Below are 21,366 nucleotides of genomic sequence, written 5' to 3'. Positions count from 1 at the left end.
AATATTTCTCTAGATGCTATGTCACTTCAATGATATTTTTGAGAAAACGGTAGAAGAAAAAGCGATGATATGGGGTTGAAAATAAAAGATTCAGTTCATTTAACAACTCTTCAATGAAATGTAGTTGAGTTGAAATGAACACAAAGTAGGAAGCCCACACAAACTTTGTGTTCAAGAGACAGCTTAAAAAGTTGGAATATGGAAGTATGAAATAACATAGAAGAATTATATTTTAGTAATATTTTACTTGCATAATCCAACTAAGTTGAACATTTCTGTGAGGTAGATACTATTTACATATAATGTGAAAACTTCCATATGATTAAGATCAGTGTCTTGTAAGTACTTTACAATGAATCTTAGTTGATCAATTAGAAAAATAAATATTATGGGTCCTTAAGAAATCGACTAGTGTCATTGGAAATAATCTGAGAATCTTTCATAGAAGCCTTAAGCTTCAAATGAATGTAGAGACAGGATACCACCATTTATAACAAATATTATGAACAAAGACACAGAAGCAGTAATGTGGGTGGTTTGTTTGGAGGATAGCAAGGAAGTTTCTTTTTAGGGAGCAGTAATGGTTATTGTTGAATATATACGATATATATTAAAAAGATGATTGAAGAGTTTGTTCCATAAATTTATAATTTAAATAAGCAGCCAATATTTTTGTATGTGTGACATACTTCTTAATCTTCTTTTTTGCTTATTAGCCAATACTTATTTAAGTTCCGGTGGTATATATTTTCTAAAGAGCTCTTCTAGTGAGTGGAGAATATTCAAATAGGTTGTTTCTGCATTAGTGGTTTGGGGATGTCCGTAGAATGTGGGGCATTAGGGTCATACAGATTTGCATTTGATCTAGCTCATCCCCTATTACCGATTAATCATAGATTATTTGATTTCTAGGTCTCTCATCTGCAAAGGAGGACACAATAATATATAATCCACAGAGTCATTTTGACAATTAAGTCAGATAATTCATTTAAAGGCATAAAGCAAAAATGCAATAAATCATTAATTCCCATGCTAATTTGTGTAATGCTATTGATAATACAGAACTGTTTTAAATTTTTTCTTTCCTGTGGTTCAGTATGAAATAGATTGGGGAGAGGCATCTGACTCAGTCAGTTATGCATCCAACTGTTGATTTCAGCTCAGATCATGATCTCACAGTTCATGAGACCAAGCCCTGCATCAGACTCTGTGCTGACAGGCTGACAGCATGGAGCTTGGGATTCTCTCTCTACCTCTCTCTCTACATACATAGAGATACACGTTATTCTCTCTCAAAGCAAATAAATAAACTTAAAATACATTGTGGAGAAAAGCACAGCATTCAGGAAATAGAGTTTAGTGTGCTTATTAAACCACTAAACTGGAAACCACTAAGTGGAAATATACAATGCATTTTTAACAAGATGTGCCTACTGTATAAGTCAAATTGAAATTAATGACTTTGAAGTTATCAGCATATAGACAGCAATCAAAACCATCATTGGAAATAATATCTCATAGTAAATGTATTTAAACTGAGGTAATGGGTTTAGGACAGAAGTCTCAGAAAATTTAAGCTTAAAAGCAAGGTAAAGAAAAGACTACAAAGGTTACAAAGGTTTCTACGACTTAAAAACCAGAAGATGGTTCCATGAAATCCCAAGGAACTGCATTATATCCATCAGCTATTGCCCAATAATTCTGCAAAACAAACATTCCAAAATTATAACAAGTTCCTTTTTTTTTTTTTTTTTTTTTTTTTGATCACAAGTCCACAGTTTGGGCCAGATATGCTTCAGGGTGAGTGTGCTTGGCTCCCAGCTTTGTATTGACTTCATGTCTGCTCACATGTTTCCACATTCTCCTTGGATGAGCAAGTTCTCAGCATATGTGCTTCTCACAGCAGATAACAGAGTATAAGAACTAAGCCAAACTACAGATGTATAATGTCTGCTTAGTTCACACCCACTACTATGCCACTGGGCAGAGCAAGTCACATGACTGGGCACAACACCAATGGGTGTGGTCATATGCTTAACTACAGTGGGAATGAAAGAAAAATGAAAATGTCTTAACAATAAATCCAAACTACCAAACTATTTTAACAAGAAGGGAAATTCAAGAGTGTAGCATCTGCCAAAGGGTCTAGTAGGTGCTATGTGAAAGGTACCCACAGGATTTAGGAACTAAGAGGTATTTGAGTGACCTTATAAAGCACAGTTTTACTGAAATGTCTGTTATAAGAACCAGGTTTCAGAGATTAGAAAATAAATTGAAGGTAAGGAATGGTAAAGTGAGGGGCACCTGTGCGGCTGAGTCAGTTGAGCATCTGACTCTTGATTTTGACTCAGGTCATGCTCCCAAGGTCGTGGGATTGAGCCTCATGCCGGGTTCTGCACTGGGCATGGAGCCTGCTTAAGATTCTCTCTCCCTCTCCCTTAGGCCCTCTCCCCAAACTCTCTTAAAAAAAAAAGGTAAACTGAACATAGATGAAAGTTCAAAGAAATTTGGCAGTGGGACAGAAAAGGGAAAAATAAATACAGTAACTTGTGGGAGGCAAGAGTTCAAGGAAGGATTCTGTTTGTTTAATGTTGTCTGCATGGTTTCTAAGATGAAAGAGAACTAAGCATGCTTAAATGCTGACATCAGGAAACTAGTAGAGAGGTCAAGGTTGAAGATTAAAGAAAGAGGTAATAATGGGTACAATGACAACACTAAAAAAGTGGGCAGATGCAATCCTGAACTAGGAAGAGAAAAACATGTAGACAGAAATTGACTTTCCTCTTTCATTACAATGAATTGGAAGAAGGGAAGGAGAATGTTGCCGTAGCTTAGGTCATATATTTAGAAACTACAGACTAATAATTCTAAAATAAGAAAGAGAACAAAATGAAGTTTAAAAAGTAGCTAGAAAAGTTAGTAGAAAAACAAAACTGAAAGTTTGAACATGGGGAAAAATTAGGGAGCTGAGTAGGAAAAAAATTGGAATTTCTGGGGAGAAAGCATATAACTACAAGAGCAAATATTTTCTCGTGCTGTACAAAATTGAGATCCAGAATACAAGTAGAGGTATTGGAATTAGGAAAGAGAAAAGATCACTCTCTCTGAGGTTTAAAGGACAGAAGTAGGGATACAGACATGTTGAGTGAAGCCATATTTAATTTACTAAGGCATTTCACTTGACACTGATATTTTTAGTAACATATATATTAGTGTCATCTTCCAAATGGTCCAGAAGAGTTGGAGAGGAAGGCTGGTTTAAAATTCAAAAACAGAAATAAATAGGTTATGTGTGAATTACGCTAAGAAATCTAATAAATAAATAAATAAATAAATAAATAAATAAATAAATAAATAAATAAATAAATAAAATAGTTGCTGAATCCAGCAAGATGGTCTCCTTACCTACATACTAGCAAAAACCTAAAAGAAATTCCTTTGTTCTTCAGTATTCTTTTCAAAAACAGAAGGCAATATGAATAAACATGATTTGTGGCAACATCTGTAGCATTGTTTCTCAGTTTGTTTTTAAGAAGTATTTAATTGGCTAGCAGTCATCACAGTCATACCACCTTAGATCAGACAATAGTCAATGGAAATTTTTCAGTATATTATCAGAAAGCAATAATTAATAGAAAATGTGAATAGAGAATCTTAGTGATACAGTTTGATTTCTAATATAAAAGCATATCCGTGAGTAATATGTTATTATTTCTCTCAAATATAAAACCAAATAAATGGAAGAAAAATGTAAGCTTCAAATTAGACACAAAATTCTAGTACATAAAACAATTTACAGTGGAAAAATATACGCAGAAATAAAAAGCCACTGGGGAAATTCATATTATAAAATAATGCATCAATTTTATTAATATTTATATAAGAATTAGAGCAAGTTATCTTTGCTCTGAGTTTGTAAATAAATTATTCATTTTTCCCAACCACCTTAAGAACTTGGCAAAGTACAACATCTTATTTTAATATTCTTAGCAATCCAGAAACCATCCCTCCAAAGGTCACCCAGGAAACTAAAGATTCCATAATATTGCTCCCTCTTTACACTTCTTTCCTCCTCCTACTCGTTAGGCACTTGTTTTCAAAACCAATCATTCATCCATGCTTATTATAAAAAAGGAGAAAGAAAGAAAGAAAAAGAAAGAAAGAAAGAAAGAAAGAAAGAAAGAAAGAAAGAAAGGAAAGAAAAAAGAAAAGGAAAGAAAAGAAAAGAAAAGAAAAAAGAAAAGAAAGGCCAAGCACAACAGAAGACCCAAAGATTAAATTATTTTATGCATCAAAATAGGTTAGTATTTAACATGAAAGAATAGGATGCCCTGGTTGGCTAGTGATACTTGTAGTAAGTCATCTTTCGATACCAACAAAAAAGATAATAAAAAGGAAAGAGGAAGGGGGGAAAGCAGTGAACTGAGTGATAAAAAGAAATAATGGCTCTGGCAATGTGGTGATCCTTAATGTATTTAAAAGCAATTTTTTTAGGTTTAGTCTGAGCTGCTGCTGTAAGTGTGTGTGTGTGTGTGTGTGTGTGTGTGTGTGTGTGTGCGCGCGCGCGCGCATGCTTGCGCGTGTGTTTATATGTATGTATTATTAGGCTATGAGCATTGGCTCCATCTAGGCTTACTGAATTTTTTCTTAAGTTTTTATTTCTTTATATTGAGAGGGGAGGAGGGGCAGAAAGAAATCTCAGGCAGGCTCTGCACTGTCAGCACAGAGCCAGACCCGGGCTGGAACACAGGCCCACAAGAAATGCTGTTAAAAATGCAGATTTCTGGGTCATATTTCAGATCTACTGAACCAGACTCTGTATTGATGGAGGTCAGGAACATCATTTTTAACAAATAATATCAGGTAATTATTATAAATTGCCAAGTCTGAGAGCCACTGCCCCATTGTATATCACTTGTAGAACAATTGTAGGATTTTAACTGTATTTACCAACATGAAGAAAGTAGTGTGAGCACCTGCTATTACACTGATGGTTTCCCTCTTGTATTTTCATAATATGGAATATTTTTACAATAGAACATTTCTAAAATATCTTATTTGTTTACTAAAATAAAAAAGACATATGGAGACTTGAATATCCCTAAATGTACACTCTAGTAAAGAAAGGCAGACATAGGTATAAATATGAATAATGAAGGGACTATGGTAGAAGTTTGTAAGAGGTACACTGGGGACATAAACACAGGAGGTGCTAATATAACTGGAAGAAGTCAGGCTAGGAGAAACTTCCTGAATGGGGTGGCACAGAGTAATCTGAAAGGTGAGAAGATGCCTGCTAGATATACAATGCAGACACAAGCAAAACTTTCTACCTCATTATAAAGCATTGATGATACTTTAAAAAAAACAGATGTTGCTTTTGCTCAGAATTCTGTCTGAAGTCCATTATTAAAGAAATATTGAAGAAAACAACGATCTGCTATCAATTAAATAATTCTCCATTACTATCCATTATCCACAGCATTTGTCCCATCTCAAACATGAGCAAGTCTGGGAAACATGAACAGATACGCATTTGTCAGCTGAACCGAACAACCATGGCAATAATGAAGCAGAAATAATAAATCAAGATTCAAATGGTAGTATCAGATCAAAGAACATTGCAACCAATTGTGAAGGAAAATATTCTCTGGCTGAAACAAAATCCCCTTGGGGAAAGGCTTCCTTAAATTTTCATTCTCTAATGAATCAACTAATGGGCAAAAACTGGCTTTGAAAAGTACATTAGAAAACTTCTGGACATTCAAAAAGTGACCAGTATCGTCGGTATACCTCAGGATGACACTTACCTGAACAACATCAGCATTCAAAGGAGACAGAAAGTAAAAAAAAAATAAGAAATTATGTACAATCACTAAACATCAGATATTTGTTGTGACTTCTCAATATATGATTTTAGCAGGGTATCAGAAAATATAAATATTTTTTATTGCAAGTATAAGCTTTTCACATATTAAGCAGTGATTTTTTAAGTTCATTTTACCAGGACTAATAAGTTCATTTAGGTCAGTAGTAATGGCAATTTTTCCTCTTTACAGCTATCCACCTTACCACCATAAAAATAAAGAAGGAAAAATTTTTCAGTCCAGTGATATCAGACACAGGGAGCATTTTATAGAAACCCTCTGTTTCAAATATCTCTAAAGATCTCACTACTACTAGAAATCTTTCTTTAGTGATTTAGGCATGTAATAAATGCCCATTTTATATGCCTCTGTAACAAATATTATTATATGCAAACAGGAAACCATATGTGTTTCAAATAAGCATGGTGGCGTTCTGGTGCTCTCAGCCATGGCTGGGGATGAAATCCAAAGTCCTGTACACCTGTGGATGTCTATGGCTCTTAAAAAGATAGGTATCTCTTAGCAGAAATCTAGCTCTTAAAGACGCTATGAAAAACATTAAGATGAAAATATATGACTTAGTACATTTACTAAATTTTTCCGTAATTACTCAAAGGGCATTTTCATAAAATTATAAAAACAAGATGAAGTAAAAAATGAAATTATGATTAGAGTTTATCAAAAGAGACAATTTAGAGACTACAGGCTAGCCAATTTTGGAGCAAGACTTCTTATTGAGAATTGTGTAGATATGCTGCTTCAAATCTGTAGTAAATTTCCTTAACATTTTTGAAATTACAAAGTCCTCTATTAACTAATATCTTTCTTTTACTTTATTAAATCCTCAAAGAACATTTTAAGATATTAAACCACTGTCTTATGCAACCATTGCTCCTAGGCTAAAATACAAAGAATGTTCTTTAAAAGAACTATTTTCCATTCTTTCAGCCATGTATCTAGCCACTGTATAGTTCATACTCTATCATATGTTAGATTTCTTTCAGTTATTTGAATCAGTCATACTCTACTAAATGCCCCTGACATAGACCATTCACCTAACACACTGATTCTCCTTGCATTAAAGCACTCATCACAGTTTGGGGTTATCTTTTTATCTATTTTTCCCACTTAGCTTAGAACACTTTTGAAGGCAAGGAAAAGTCTGACTTATTCATTACTATTTCCAGGCTCCAGTGCAATGTCTACCACACAGTAGATCTGTATTTCTAAACTCATTCTCATTCTCTCCCTCTCTCTCTCTCTCTCTCTCCCTCCCTCTCTCTCTCTCTCTCTCTCCCCCTTTTATTCCCTCCCTTATGAATACAATGTAGAACAAATGATGAAAAAAATTATTATTCACTTTATTTCTTTGCATTTCTAGCAGAAGGACCTGCTTTGTAGATTATTCAGGGGAGAGAGATCCTTTGCCTCATCTGAAAGCTGATGTTTTTGTTTTCCTTGAAGAACAAGCAACTTTGAGAGGGTCATAAATAGTTAAGTGAAAGACAAGAGGCACCTGCCTAAGATGATTACCTAAATCAAACCTAGAAAACAATCAGACAGAAAATACTGCAAACATACTTTCATATCTATTCCCCTCACTTTACAAAATGAAGTCACTCAGGGTTACAGAAGTTGAGTACATTTCCCAAGAATACATACCTACTCAGTACCAGAATATTGACTTAAATCTATGTCTATTGAATAGCTAGTATTACAGTCTTTCCTGCATGAGCAAACATATCATATATTATCTTGAAAGTCTATGACCCTAAAATGACAATGAAAGCAAGGGAATTTCTCAGTTCTTGAATTTTATGAAAACAACATAGGATCCATTTTAACTGAAATGTTCTATAAGTCTAATAACAATTAAAATATTTTTATGCATAAAATAATAAAACTTGATCTATAGCAAAAAAAGTTATGCTTATGATGTCATCAGCACATAATTATGCTTCTCTAATATAATTTCTTTATTTAAAGCTTAATTTGGCAAGACAAAATCTTCTACAGGTGTTTGAAAGATTGACAAGACTCAACACTGAAGACAAGATGCAAAAGCAAACATTCTTATTCCTGTTACTAGGATTATAAATTAGTACAATCTCTTTAAAAGACCATTTTGAAATAGTGATAATGTGTAAAAGATGCATCTCTTGCCAGCAATTTCACTGTAAAAATGTATCTTAGAGAAATAGTTCCAGGAATATACAGAAGCACATGTAGAACAATGTTGCACATTCTTAAAAGAAAGAAAATTGGAAATAACCCAAAGAGCCAATCATGGGACATCAACAAATTAGGTTCCATGCTACAGGGTACTTGGCAATGCTAAAAGGAATGTGTTAGTACTATAAGGTAAGGAAATAAAAGTTGACCAAGATTTTTAAAAAGCAACAGAACATTTTATATAGTATGATGCAATTTTGATAGTAGTATATTTAAAATTATAGTCTATGCATAAAAATATTTATTTTAAATATATATATATATATATATATATATATATATAATGTCAATAATAGCTCTGTGGTTGGACTTAAATGAATGGAAAGAGTCATCATTAAAATTTTTATAGCTATTGAAAAATAGTAAAAAAATATTTTCAAAAATACTATCGAATATATTTGAAAGTTTTGATGGATAAATTCCTAGAAAAAAATTATCAAAAAAAGATTAAGTAATAATTAGGAAATATATATAAACTCATAACTCCTAAGATAATTGATTATTTCATTTAAAATTGTGCCACACACAAAAAAATCCAGGACCAAATGGCTTCACCAGTGGATTCTATAAAATATTTAAGAAAGAAATTAACATGTATCATCCAGAATCTTAGCAAATAAAAAGAGGCAATCTATTCCAACTCATTTTATGAGTTCAACCAACATAAACTTAAGACTAAACTGTAACCAAATAATATTACAAAAATTGAAAAACAAATAGCTAAAAAAAATCCTAAGCAAAACATCATCAACCCTAATCCAGCAATATACATAATGGGTAATAAACAGATCATGAATGAGTCAAATTTATTCCAGAAATCCGGGTTTAACATTTGAAAATCAATCAATATAATCCACTGCAATAACTTAGCATAAGAGAAAAATCATATGGTCATCTAAATAATTTAAAATTATTAAATTTTTAAAAAAATCTTAACAAATAGAAATAGGGGGGAACTTCCTTAACCTGATAAAGGTTTTCCAGAAAAATCTAATACTTAATGGTGAAGTTTGGAGGAATTTTCTTATATCAGGAATGAGACAAAGATAAGTTATCATCACTTTTACTCAACATTGCACTAGAGATCCTTGGGCAGTACAAAAAGGGAAAATTTTAATAAGTTATAAAGAATGGATCAAAAGAAATAAACTCATTATTCTCAAATGATACAACTGAAAATCTAGAAAAATAAAAGGAATCAACAGAGAAATTAACATTGATAAGTGAGCTTTACAAGTCTATAAAAGGTCAACATATAAAATTGGAAATTTGGAAATTATAGTGCTTATGATGGCATAAAAAATCAAACACTTAGGAATAGATACAACAAAAGATGTGCAAGGCTTTCACACTGAAAAATTTAAACATCATTTAAAGAGTTTTTAAAGATCTTAAAAAAGCGCTATATATGTATATATATATATATATATATATACATATATATATATACACACACACACATATATATAAGCCATGATAATAAATTAAAAGACTTGAGTTTTTAAATATGTCAATTACACTCAAATTGATTTCTAGATTAAGTGCCATCCTAGTGAAATTCCAACAAGGATTTTGTAGAAATTGATAAGCAAAATTTCAAATTTATATAGCAAGGCAAAGAGTCGATAACAGTCAAGACAAACTTAAAGGATTAGCAAGCTAGAGAACTACTCTAGCAAATATTAAGACATAATTTAAATCTATTCATTACGACTGTGACTATGGCCACAATGATAGACAAATAATCCAGTGAAACAGAATAGCAAGTCCAAGAACAGATCTGCCCATACATGGTACGCTTGATTTAAAACAGAGGTAGTAGCATTGCCAAACATTGGGGAAAGGACAGCCTTTTCAGTAAATGCCCCTGATGACTTCTGAATCCATAGAAGTAAGAAAGCAAAAGTCAAACCACACTCAAAAATGAATTCCAGATGAAATGTATAACAATATAGTGTCTGGAACACAATACAAAAAAATCTTATAGTTAGGAAAGATTTATTAAACAAGACCAAAATAATACTAATTCTGGACTACATTAGAGCTGAGAACAGCTGCTGATAAAAGATAACATTAAGAGTGGCAAAGCAAATCACAGAGTGGGAGAAGATATTTACAAACATTTTCTAAGGGCTCAAATTCAAAATATATAAGGAACCTCCTATGAATCAATACGTAAAAGATAACTCAATAGCAAATTGGATAAAATTTCTGAATGACACTTCAAAAGAGCATATTCAAATGGCCAAAACACATAAAAAAGGTGTTAATTTATTAATAAAAAATAAATAATTAAAACCACAATTAGGTATCCATTGCCACTAGGGTAGTTTAAGTTAAAAACACTATTAAGAGCAAGTGTTGGTAAAGCTAAGCAACAACTTGGAATCTCATACACCATAGGCTCGACTGGAAATTGGCTCAACCACTTGGGAAAAAGCAAACAATTTCTATGTAGCATTAGCCTATGAATCAGTAATTACGTATTACAAAACATGTACAATAACAAATGTACATAGAAGAACTATTGGTAATAATACAAAACTGGAAACAACCCAGATGCCCAACAAGCAGAACAGATATGTACATTCTGAAGTATTCATTAGATGGAATTCTATTGAGCAAGAAAAATGAAGCACTGTTATATGCAGGAACATGGATATTTCTCACCCAAAAGGTTGAACAAAATAAATCTGATGCAAAAAAAAAAATTGCAGAATATATGATTCTGTTTATATTTATTTCAAAAACAGGCAAAAACTATTCTATGGTCTTGAAGTCAGAATAGAGTCTACCTTCGGGGAAGAGCAAGGTGGTAGTGATTGGGAGGGGCTGGAAGAGGCATTCTTGGGTGCAGACAAGGTTCTCCATCCTGAATGGAGTGTTGATCTCATGGGTAGAATTACTTTGTACTTCTCATTCAGCTCATTTAACTGACACTTCTCTGTATTTCTATTATTCTTTAGTTAAAAGGGTAAAACAAAACAAAACAATACAATACAATGTTTTATTTAAAGCAAAGGCCTTAGTTTCATTGCCATTCAACTTGTGCCTAAGCCAAAATTTAAAAACAACTTTTTAAAAAAAGCTGGGTTAATTTTCTAGTACCAAAAAGGAGTTGCTATGATCTTTAAAATAATATATTCTGGGGCGCCTGGGTGGCTAGGTCGATTGAGGGTCCAACTTCGGTTCAGACCATGATCTCAAGGTTCCTGAGTTTGAGCCCTGAGTCCAGCTCTGTGCTAACAGCTCAGAGCCTGGAGTCTGCTTTGGATTCTGTGTGTGTCTCTCTCTGTGCCCCTTCCCTGCTCATGCTGTGTCTCTGTCTCAAAAATGAATGTGTTAAAAAAATTTTTAAATAACATATGCAAAAATATAGTCAATCAATCCAGTAGGTATTTTTAAAGGTTTTCAATTAAAATATAGTATATTTATTGCATAAAAATATTATGCCATGGGAATTTTTATCTGACATAAAATTATGTTATATTAAGTTGAGTCCCAAACTGGAATATTATAAATATCATTTGTAATATTTTAGCAGGCAATATTGTCTGTTATAGATAGCAAATCTGTACTTTCTGTAACCATGACAATTAAATACTATAAGATTAGATGCCTTAAGATAGCATTACTGTTTATGGTTCCTGGTGTTAGGAAGCAAAATTAAGGCAGAAATGCATAAATACTTCTGATGCATAGATCTAAGTTAAAATAACAAATTTTTAAAAAAACACATTGCAATCACTTAATGTTTGGGAAACTGCCCCACGTAAATCACTATAGTAGAAGACCACTTTGTTTATATGATATCCATAAATAAAACATGTAATGTTATGAATGTTTTAGAATTCATATATTTAGAACGAACATATGTTCATTCTAAAATGTTTTAATCTCTTGTGTGGATACTAAGTTTATTTGAGATAGATATTGGTCACCTAAAATGGAGAAAATTTAAAATGTGACTCACAGAAAACTAAAACCGGATATCATGGAAAGGCGTTAAGCCTAATAATAATTTAGCCTTAGGAGTTAAATAACTTGGGTGTAAATTCTAGCTTTTTAATATCTCTAATCTTTCTCATCTGAAGAATAGTAAAAATAACACAAATCCACTTACTGGATTGGTTAAGTTAGGAGAAATCACATTGAACACATTTAAAACAGAGCCCAACACTGAGTGAGTGCTCAATAAATGGTTTTTGTCATCAATAATTGAGGTGAGACTACAGAGAACACATTGCTTACAAAAGCCAAATAGAAAAATCAGTCTCATATCTCAGTATTTTTAATTTTCAAACTAGGCTACTTCAATGCTCTAGGTAAGTATCCATCTATTTTTCATAAATGTCTTTTTCAATACTTTCATTAATTCTGAAAAACATAATTGACTCACTAGATTCTCCAAGTTTATATATAATACATGCTAAACCAAACTGAAAACGTGAATACTGTATACTTAATTCTGGAAAAGGAGTGAAGAAATGGGCAAAAAACATGAATAGACACTTTTCCAAAGAAGACATCCAGATGGCTAACAGACACATGAAAAGACGCTCAACATCATTCATCACCAGGGAAATACAAATCAAAACCACACTGAGATACCACCTCACACCAGTCAGAGAGGCTAAAATTAACAACTAAGGAAACAACAGATACTAGCAAGGATGTGGAGAAATGGGAACCCTCTTGGGCTGTTGGTGGGAATACAAACTGGTGCAGCCACTCTGTAGAACAGTGTGGAGTTTCCTCAAAAAATTAAAAATAGAACTACCCTACGACCCAGCAATAGCACTAGTAGGAATTTATCCAAAGGATACAGAAGTACTGATTCATAGGGGCATTGTACCCCAATGGTTATCGCAGTGCTTTCAACAATAGCCAAATTATGGAAGAGCCTAAATGTCCATCAACTGATGAATGAATAAAGAAGATGTGATTTATATATACAATGGAATACTACTTGGCAATGAGAAAGAATGAAATCATGCCATTTGCAGCAACGTGGATGGAACTGGAGGGTATTATGCTAATCGAAATAAGTCAGAGAAAGACAGGTATCATATGTTTTCACTCATATGTGGAACTTAAACTTAACAGAAGATCATGGGAGAAGGAAAGGGGGAAAAATAGTTACAAACAGAGAGGGAGGGAGGCAAACCATAAGAGACTTTTAAATTCAAAGAACAAACTGAGGGTTGATGGTGGGGGACAGTGTAGAGGGGAATATGGGTGAGGGGCCTTGAGGAAGTGATGTGTTGGGATGAGAACTGGGTGTTGTATGTAAGCAATGAATCACAAGAATCTACCCCCAACACCAAGAGCACACTGTATACACTGTATGTTAGCCAACTTGACAACAAATTATATTTAAAAAAAATACAATAAAGAAAACATGGAGATGATGGAAAAAAAGGAATATCTGGAAAAGGTATTTTAATAATTCTAGTAAAGAAGACATGTGTGAAGAGCATTGTACTTGTTGCCAGAAATAAAAAGAAATATGTACTGGGATGCCTGGGTGGCTCAGTCGGTTGAATGTCGGCCTCTGGCTCAGGTCATGATCTCACGGTTTATGAGTTTGGGCCCTGCATCAGGCTCTGTGCTGACAGCTCGGAGCCTGGAGCCTGCTTCGGATTCTGTGTCTCCTTCTCTCTCTGCCCCTCCCCAACTTGTGTTCTATGTTTCTCAAAAAATAAATCAATGTAAAAAAAATTAAAAAAAGAAATACGTCCTGAAGTAAAAGAAAAAATAAAAAAAAGAAATACGTCCTGAAGTAAAAAAAAAAAATTATAAATGTAATATGTACCCACACATAAACACATCTAGTCTAAATAATCAAATATACACAAGACTTTAAAATATTTATGACACAATGTTCCTATCAGTAGGTTTCATCTCAGACATTAAAAACCAAAGTAAAAACTGTCTATAAATATTAGTGCAGTGAATTTTTACTGGATTGTTCCAGAGTCTCAGTATAATATCAGTGTCCTAGACGTGGGCAGAATGGTGGCTGGCATTGAGGAGAGATGTTTTGGCTAACCATGATACACCAAGCAAACAACTATAAGTAAGATGACCTTACTTCTTGTCCAGATTTGCCACTAGCTAACATGATTTTAGGCAAATTACTTATTTCTCTGAGCTTGTTTCCTTATCTGTAAGTCTGAATAATCATGCCTTTCCATCTAACTTTCAGAATTGTTGCAAAGGATAAACTGCAGTTATGAATGTAACCATGTTTTGTAAACTTCTGGAGATCACACCAATGGAAGGCCTCTTATTAAATGAAGACAGGGGGATTCGTTTTGTCAATATTAGTTCCAATAAAACTAAATATATATGTACATTATCCATGCAACCACACATCTTTTATTCTTTTTAAAATGTAGATTTAAAAGACAGTTACCTACTGGTTTAGCATTTGGGAATTATTCAGTGTCTATACAGTGTCCAAGGCATAAATCTTCATGTCAAAATTGCTTATTAAAGGACTCTTTTTAATGTATCTTGTATAAATCAACAAAACCAGGAAATTAATTCTTGAAAAAAAAGGTGAAGTTTGACATAGCTTCTAGTTTTTAGTTGTTTGTTTCCAAGGTAGTGATACAAATCCTTTATTCATTGAAATCCTGAAAACAAGAATCTTAACCTTCCTTTATTCATTTCTTCAGAAAATATTTATTAAGTATCAACTATATGTCAGAGCCTTAACTGGACCTAAAAAAGGAAGAAGGCATGGTCTCTATCCTTTAGGGCTTACAGTGGGGATAATAGACATAAACAATCAGTTACAATTTAGTATAGTAAGTGCTATGGTTGGGGTATCTACAGGTTGTTATGGAAGCACGAAATAAGGACCCCAAACTCGGCCTAGAAGTTCAGGAAGTCTTCCTAGAGAATGTGGCAGCTGACTTAAGCCTTGAAAATGTTAGGCAGATCAGTCACACTGCAGAAAGGAGACAGGTCATTTGTGGCAGAGAAGAGAGTATGGATAGGTAATGAAGTTTGGGGAAAAAAGAGAAAACATGATGCATTAGGGGAAATGCAAACAGTTCAGTGTGACTGGCATTGTGGGACTGGAGATGGAAGAGACTAGAATAATAAAAAAAATGAACTTGGAGAATTAATCAGGGACCATTTAATACAGAACTTTAGGTGAAATGCAAAGGACCTTAGGCATGTTACTATCAGTAGAGGAGACACAGGATGGAATTGGTTTTAGAAAGATAACTGATGATGGTGTGGAGAATGTGCTTGAGAAGAAGACTATAAGAGAGGGAGACTCACGTAAGGACCCTAAACTCTGAATATCCTCCTTTCCTACATGGGAAAGAAAGATTTACAGAGATTAAGTAACTTGCCAAACATCACACCATTTGTAACTGGTTAAACTGACCTTCCTGCAAAGCTTTGCATAATTCTAATACATACGTTCTTTAAAGACCAAGGAAACTGCTTCTCATAAACGAATGTGACCAACTCTCAGTATTAGAGACTAGTAACAAATAAAACTGTAGGAAAACAATGACACAGGTCTACATCATCAAAATCAAGTACAGGAGTGAGCAATTATCCAGTGAATTAAGGACCATCTGGATAATCCTAGCAAAAGCAGATTTAGTGCCTGAGTCATTCAGATAATTGTGCAAACAATGTGCCTTGCTCTGGCTGAGTAACCTGGTCATTAATATCTTCCATAGTACGTTTTGCCCCGTGGCACTTCTGAAATGGACAACAGTAGCTCAGAAAGAATTAAGATACTATTCACTTCATGAGAAAGACACATAAATAATAATGGGATCTTAATAGACTGAGAGGGTATTTTATATGTCCCCAGGAGCCATTTCACACAGTGATATATACACGATATATGTAAGCCAAATCCCACTTCAAAGAATAAAACAAGCTCAGCAATAGCACCCTCAAATGTGTGTTTTAATTTCAATTCTTTGTCAGAAGAACGTTTTCTGAGCATTAAGGCAATGAGAAATACTACTGCAAATAGACTTATAGGTTAAACTACAATAAGATTAAAAATTTCTATATGTCCAAAAACATAAAAGGTAAAAGGCAAAAAAAAAAAAAAGTAAGAAAAGTTTCACAGTATACAATAGATTCTTCTATGAAACAAGTTAAGAAAAACATAACCCAATAAAGTCAAATCAAATACACACATTAAGAAATACAAAGAGCCAATAAACATGAAAACATATCTCACAATCATCCAAAATCATAGAAACACAACTCAAAAGAATAACCAGATCCACAATTTCTACTATCAACGTAGTCACAATTTTTTAAACCACAATACCAAATGTTAATGAGAATCTTGCCCAATTAGTTGACACTGGGTATCAATTTGTGCATAAACTTTTCCCTGGAACAATTTAGCAACGAGCACTAGGAGTATGAAAATATTTACGTGTCTGACCCAGTAATATCTGTGAAGTTATTATAAGGAAATGGTCAAAATTGCAAAGGTTAATGTATAATCATGTTCATTTCCTTTTTTTAAAAAAATGTGTATTTATTTTTGAGAAAGAGGGAGAGAGAGACAGAGCATGAGGAGGGAAAGGGCAGTGAGAGAGAGGGAGACACAATGTGAAGGAAGCTCCAGGTTCTGAGCTACCAGCAGAGAGCGTGACAAGGGGCTCCAACCCCAGGAACCATGAGATCATGACCTGAGCCACAGTTGGATGGTTAAACAACTAAGCCACCCAGGCACTCCCATGTTCATTTCTATAAATGTAAAAAACAGGAAAGAATCTAAAGCCTCTATCTATAGAAAAGAATAGGTGGCAGCCATTAAAAAATGGTTAGTAAAAATATTAAATAAAATAATGTTTATGGTATGATGTTAAGTGGGAAATAAAGCTAAAAATAAAAATAAATATTCACTTGAATTCTAAAACTATATGTTTAAAATACCTAGGTATATTCACAGAAATAAAATTGGAAGGTTCAGAGTAGATTTCTCTGCATGGTGGAATTTTCTTTCATTTTCAATTTTCCCTGAAAAAATCTGTATTTCTTTATAAAAGTGTTATTTAAATGTAATATTAATAGGTATACTTTTGAATGCCATTTTATACACTACATTGTTCATACAACCATAACAAAATAATAATCTATCTTCCTCCTGCTACATTTCCAAAGTCACAAAACTGGTAAGTCCATTCTCAGGATTTGAACCTAAGTGTCCTTGCTCCAAAGTTAGCACTATGGATATAAATATATGAAGTAAAGCACAGGAAAAGTTGCAAAGAAGAGCATCATCAATAATGAAAATTAAAATGTGTCAGTAATATGTGACATCTTAGATTAAAACAGGAAAACGTACATTGGGAGATTTGAAAAATTGCCTCCTGTACTAATCCAAGGCATGCAATGACATATACACTGGTATTGGGGAAAATATATGATACAGATTGGAGATCAGAATAAAAATGGATAAATTAATTACTGAATAGATTGTGGGCACTTGGAGGTAGAGGAAGGAAGTCTGAAAAAAAATAACTAATCACAAACCAGAAGCCTGGAAAACTGTGGTATGCTTTGCTAAAAGCCAGTTGAAGGGTGATGACTATTGATGGGGGGAAAAAAAGTTTTTACTATGTATATTATTACAACTTTAAACAGTGCTTCTACTAATGGCTATTATTTATGAGTAATGACTACAGCCAAGCCTTATTTTAAAAGTGTTGTGCGCATTCTCTTATTTAATACTAAAAAAAAAAAAAAATCCCACAAAAAAACTCTGAGGTAAGTGCTATTATAATCCCCAGTTGACTTACTGACATTCACTTATCTGCATAATGATATATAGATAGCAGAAGTAGGCTTCCTTCCAAAGCCTGCGTGCTTAGCTGCTAGACTAGTAATTTGAAATGGCTAATGGAGGAGAGATGAGAAAAGAAATGCAGGAGAGAATTTTGTTCCCAATAAAATAAATTGCATCAACTGGGGGAATTCACTTGAAAACCTGAAGCAGGAAGAGGAGATAAGAGGAAGACAAAGAAAAGGTTAGAAAAAAAGTTAGAAAAAAATTATCACATCAGATCATTGGTGGTATCAAAAAGTAAAAGATCAATGAGGAGATTGAGAATATGGAAAATGGCAGTTCAGAGGGGAAGAAAAATGAACAATACACCAGTAAAAGAAAATGAACATTGGACTTAATGAAGAGCTTACTGGTGACCTAGAATGGGTTCTTTGCTAGGATGTAAACTGTGGCCAATTTGTATATAAAAATGGATGGACATTGTTGATCTCTCTTTTAATAGAGATCTAACACTGCATGTTTTGTATAGAAAAGTATAAATCATCTGTTTCAACTTGGCCTCTAGTTTGTCTCACGGGGCACAGATTAGAGAAAATATATAGACTAACTTACACATAGCCATAACCCCTATTGGAGAATTCAATTATTTTGTGGAAGGATATAGAACTGTCTGATGTCATCCATTACTCCTTTCGAGAGAATAAAAGAGCTAAGGGAAGTTTCCAAAAGTAGTTCTCACCACACAGCCTTCCAATATATAGGATATATTATCCCTAAATCATTGCTCCAAATCATTCCTTAGTATGATGTTTCCTCAACAAGAATCTTTGAGGCTACTTAGAACTGTGTTCAGTGTTGTGGAGTATACAAAAACATAGGTCATGGTCTTTTTCTGCAAAGTACTTCCTTGCCCAATTAGAAGACAAATCAGATATACGTAAATGGCTATGCAAATAAATAAATAAGACCGAGTGCCTGGATAACTGAATAACCTTGGCCTGTATTGTTACTGGTATAACACTGAGCAAATTTTGTTATCAATACCAAAAATCACAGGAAGCTGAGGTATTCTATTCGAAGGGAAACTGCTATGCAATATAATTCATAGTAGGTTGTTGAAATATTAGGGTTGAAATAGTGGAATTTCAGAAAGCTTTAGGCAAATTACAGGTGTCCTCTAAATCTTAGTTTTCTCATCCAGGAAAATGAAAAAGTTATCATCAGGATTAAATAATTTCAGGCAATGGGAAAAATAAATGCACATACATTTATAAAACAAAGTCCGTGTAGTGCAAATAGATATGAAAAAGCAGCGCACATTTAAATATCAGATCCACAAGTAAAATCTGTACAAAGAAATAGATTTATACCAACTTCAAAGGTTCCAAAGGTCCCTTAGTTTTACCTCTTGCAAGGTGGGTGGATCTTTTTCCCCCCCAGTTCTCCAATTGCTGCTATCTGTAAGTTACCATCCAAATACATTTACAACCCAAAAAGGAAGGCAGGGCATATAGAAACCATTATGCTCTGATGAGTTTAATAAAATATCTTGGATATGATATGTATTTATTTCATATGTGTGTTACACTTCAGGTTGGTAAGGCTCATATGTACACTGTAAAGCTGAAAATTTCAGGGAAATAGCACACTCTAAGGATGTATTCAAAATAATATCTGGAAATACTGGTCTTCAGATATGTTACAGAAACATCATTTCATGCAGGGTTTCCTCAGTCTGAGCACATCTTCTCAGGCTTTTCCCCCAGTGGAGAATTTGATTCCCTTTTGCCCCTCCCACTCAGTGCTTCCAGATTGCTTCAGAAGGCCCAGGCAGCCTGCTCAGCAGCAGGCAAACGAGCTATATATAGCCCCACCTTGGAGATGTGCACACAGAAGCACACATGCAAATGCCCATGCTGTATTTGGCATGAATAAACGAGAGAAGGTTGCAGCTTTCCTCTCTCCTTCTTCCCCATCACCCCAATTTTTCAATAATTTTCAAAGCAGGGTGTCATCGCTTCCCTAGAGTGATGCAGCCTCTAATTTCCCTGCGATTCTTCTGCCTACTGTTTCCAGCAATCCGACTCCGGAAGGAACCGGCATTGGGCCAACACCTACTACCCAGATGCGGTCATCCAGGGAGGCTGCCTTGCAGCCGCGGGGAGCCCATCCGGGTACAATTACTTGAGTCTCTGGGAATCCCTGTGCATAAACCCATTTTTTAGAAACCAGGCTAGGAGGTGGGTCCCCATGGACATCGACAGACTAGAAGAGAGAGGCGAAGCTTTCCTGTCTCTCCGCTCCCTGGCCTGCAGTAAATAGGGGAGAAGGGCCCAGGTTTTCTCACTGGAGGCATAATTAATCGGTAAATGCCCTTAGAGTTGCGGGATTTCTTCCCCACCGCATCACTTCTTCACAGAGGAGCCAGGGAACAAACAAGTGCCTTCCTCCCCTCGGCGCAGTCATTCCCAGTTTTTGCAGGGATGTGCTAGTCTAGACGCAAGGGTCGAGAGGGAAAATGAGTGGGTGCGGACAGGCGTGGGGAGAAGGAGAAGCCCTTCCCGGTTTAGGAAGACCTGCGGGCTCCCGGCTGCTGACATCCAAACCCTCCCCTGCGGGTCGACATAGCTTTCCTAGGGCGCAACATCCGCCGCGGCGGCCAAAGCCTCCGGGAGGAAAGTTGACGAGACGCGGATGGGGGCTCGGTCCCCCCTCCCAGGGCACTGCCGCCCTGCCCCGCCCGTCACCGGGGCTCCCGCGCCCCTCCTTCCCAGCAGCACCCAGACGACCTCCATCCCGGTCCTTCCAGCCGTACTTCGCGACCAGAGCTGCGGCGACCACATCAATTTGGGGGTGACGAGGGCGGGGCAGAGCTGGGGGAAGGGGAAGGCAGGCAACAGTAGCACGAAAATACGCATTCTTTTTCCGAGCTGCAAAGAAGGCAAAGTCCTGCCTCCTACCTGTTCTGTGCTCCTGCTCGCCTCGGCGCCGCGCGGCTGGACCATAACCTACAGGTTTCCCACTTCCGCTGCAAACACCTGGGAGCGCATCTCCGCACCCGGCGCCCCTCCTAGCCTCCGCGGAGCCCTGCCTAGCTACTTGACAGCAGAAGCCGGGCCTTTTAGAGCGGTCATTGGGGCCGCGGGGAAAGCGGGGCGGGCCCCGGAGAGAAACCCGCGCCTCTCATTGGGCAGGCGGGATGCCACTCTCACCCCAGACCAAGGTTTGCTGCGGACTGAGGTAGCTGCTAAGCCCAACTGCAAAGGGTCTCTGCAGTCCCTGGAACCAAACCCTGCTGCCAAAGGATCAAGGACCCCTCAGAGGAGGGACACTGGTTTGATGGCTTGTCATCTGAGGCCCCAAGAGGGAGGGAAGGGCCAGGCAGCACCAGACACCCAGCACTTTCCAGAGCTTCCCTGAAGGGACCATCTGCTCTGGGAAATTTGACAGGAGAAAATATCAGGAGCAGTGCCT

The 21,366-nt window shown here is 35.5% G+C and overlaps 1 protein-coding gene across 4 annotated transcripts in view; it reads right to left on the bottom strand.

Moving 5' to 3' along the window:
• CNTN1 (contactin 1) overlaps positions 1 to 20,984 on the bottom strand; it is a 367,620-nt gene extending 346,636 nt beyond the window's left edge. For 3 of the 4 annotated variants that reach the window (XM_011283870.3, XM_003988561.5, XM_011283872.3), the window contains exon 1: positions 20,853 to 20,984. The gene's annotated coding sequence lies outside the window, so the exon portion shown is untranslated. The remainder of the gene's footprint in view (positions 1 to 20,852) is intronic. The other variant, XM_011283871.4, reaches the window with a different exon arrangement.
• Between the last annotated feature and the right edge of the window lie 382 nt (positions 20,985 to 21,366).

This window comes from Felis catus, chromosome B4 (genome assembly GCF_018350175.1).
Source record: "Felis catus isolate Fca126 chromosome B4, F.catus_Fca126_mat1.0, whole genome shotgun sequence".
NCBI lineage: Eukaryota > Metazoa > Chordata > Mammalia > Carnivora > Felidae > Felis > Felis catus.
The sequence above is the reverse complement of the archived record's forward strand: the minus strand, read 5'-3'. Positions and strand labels throughout refer to the sequence as shown.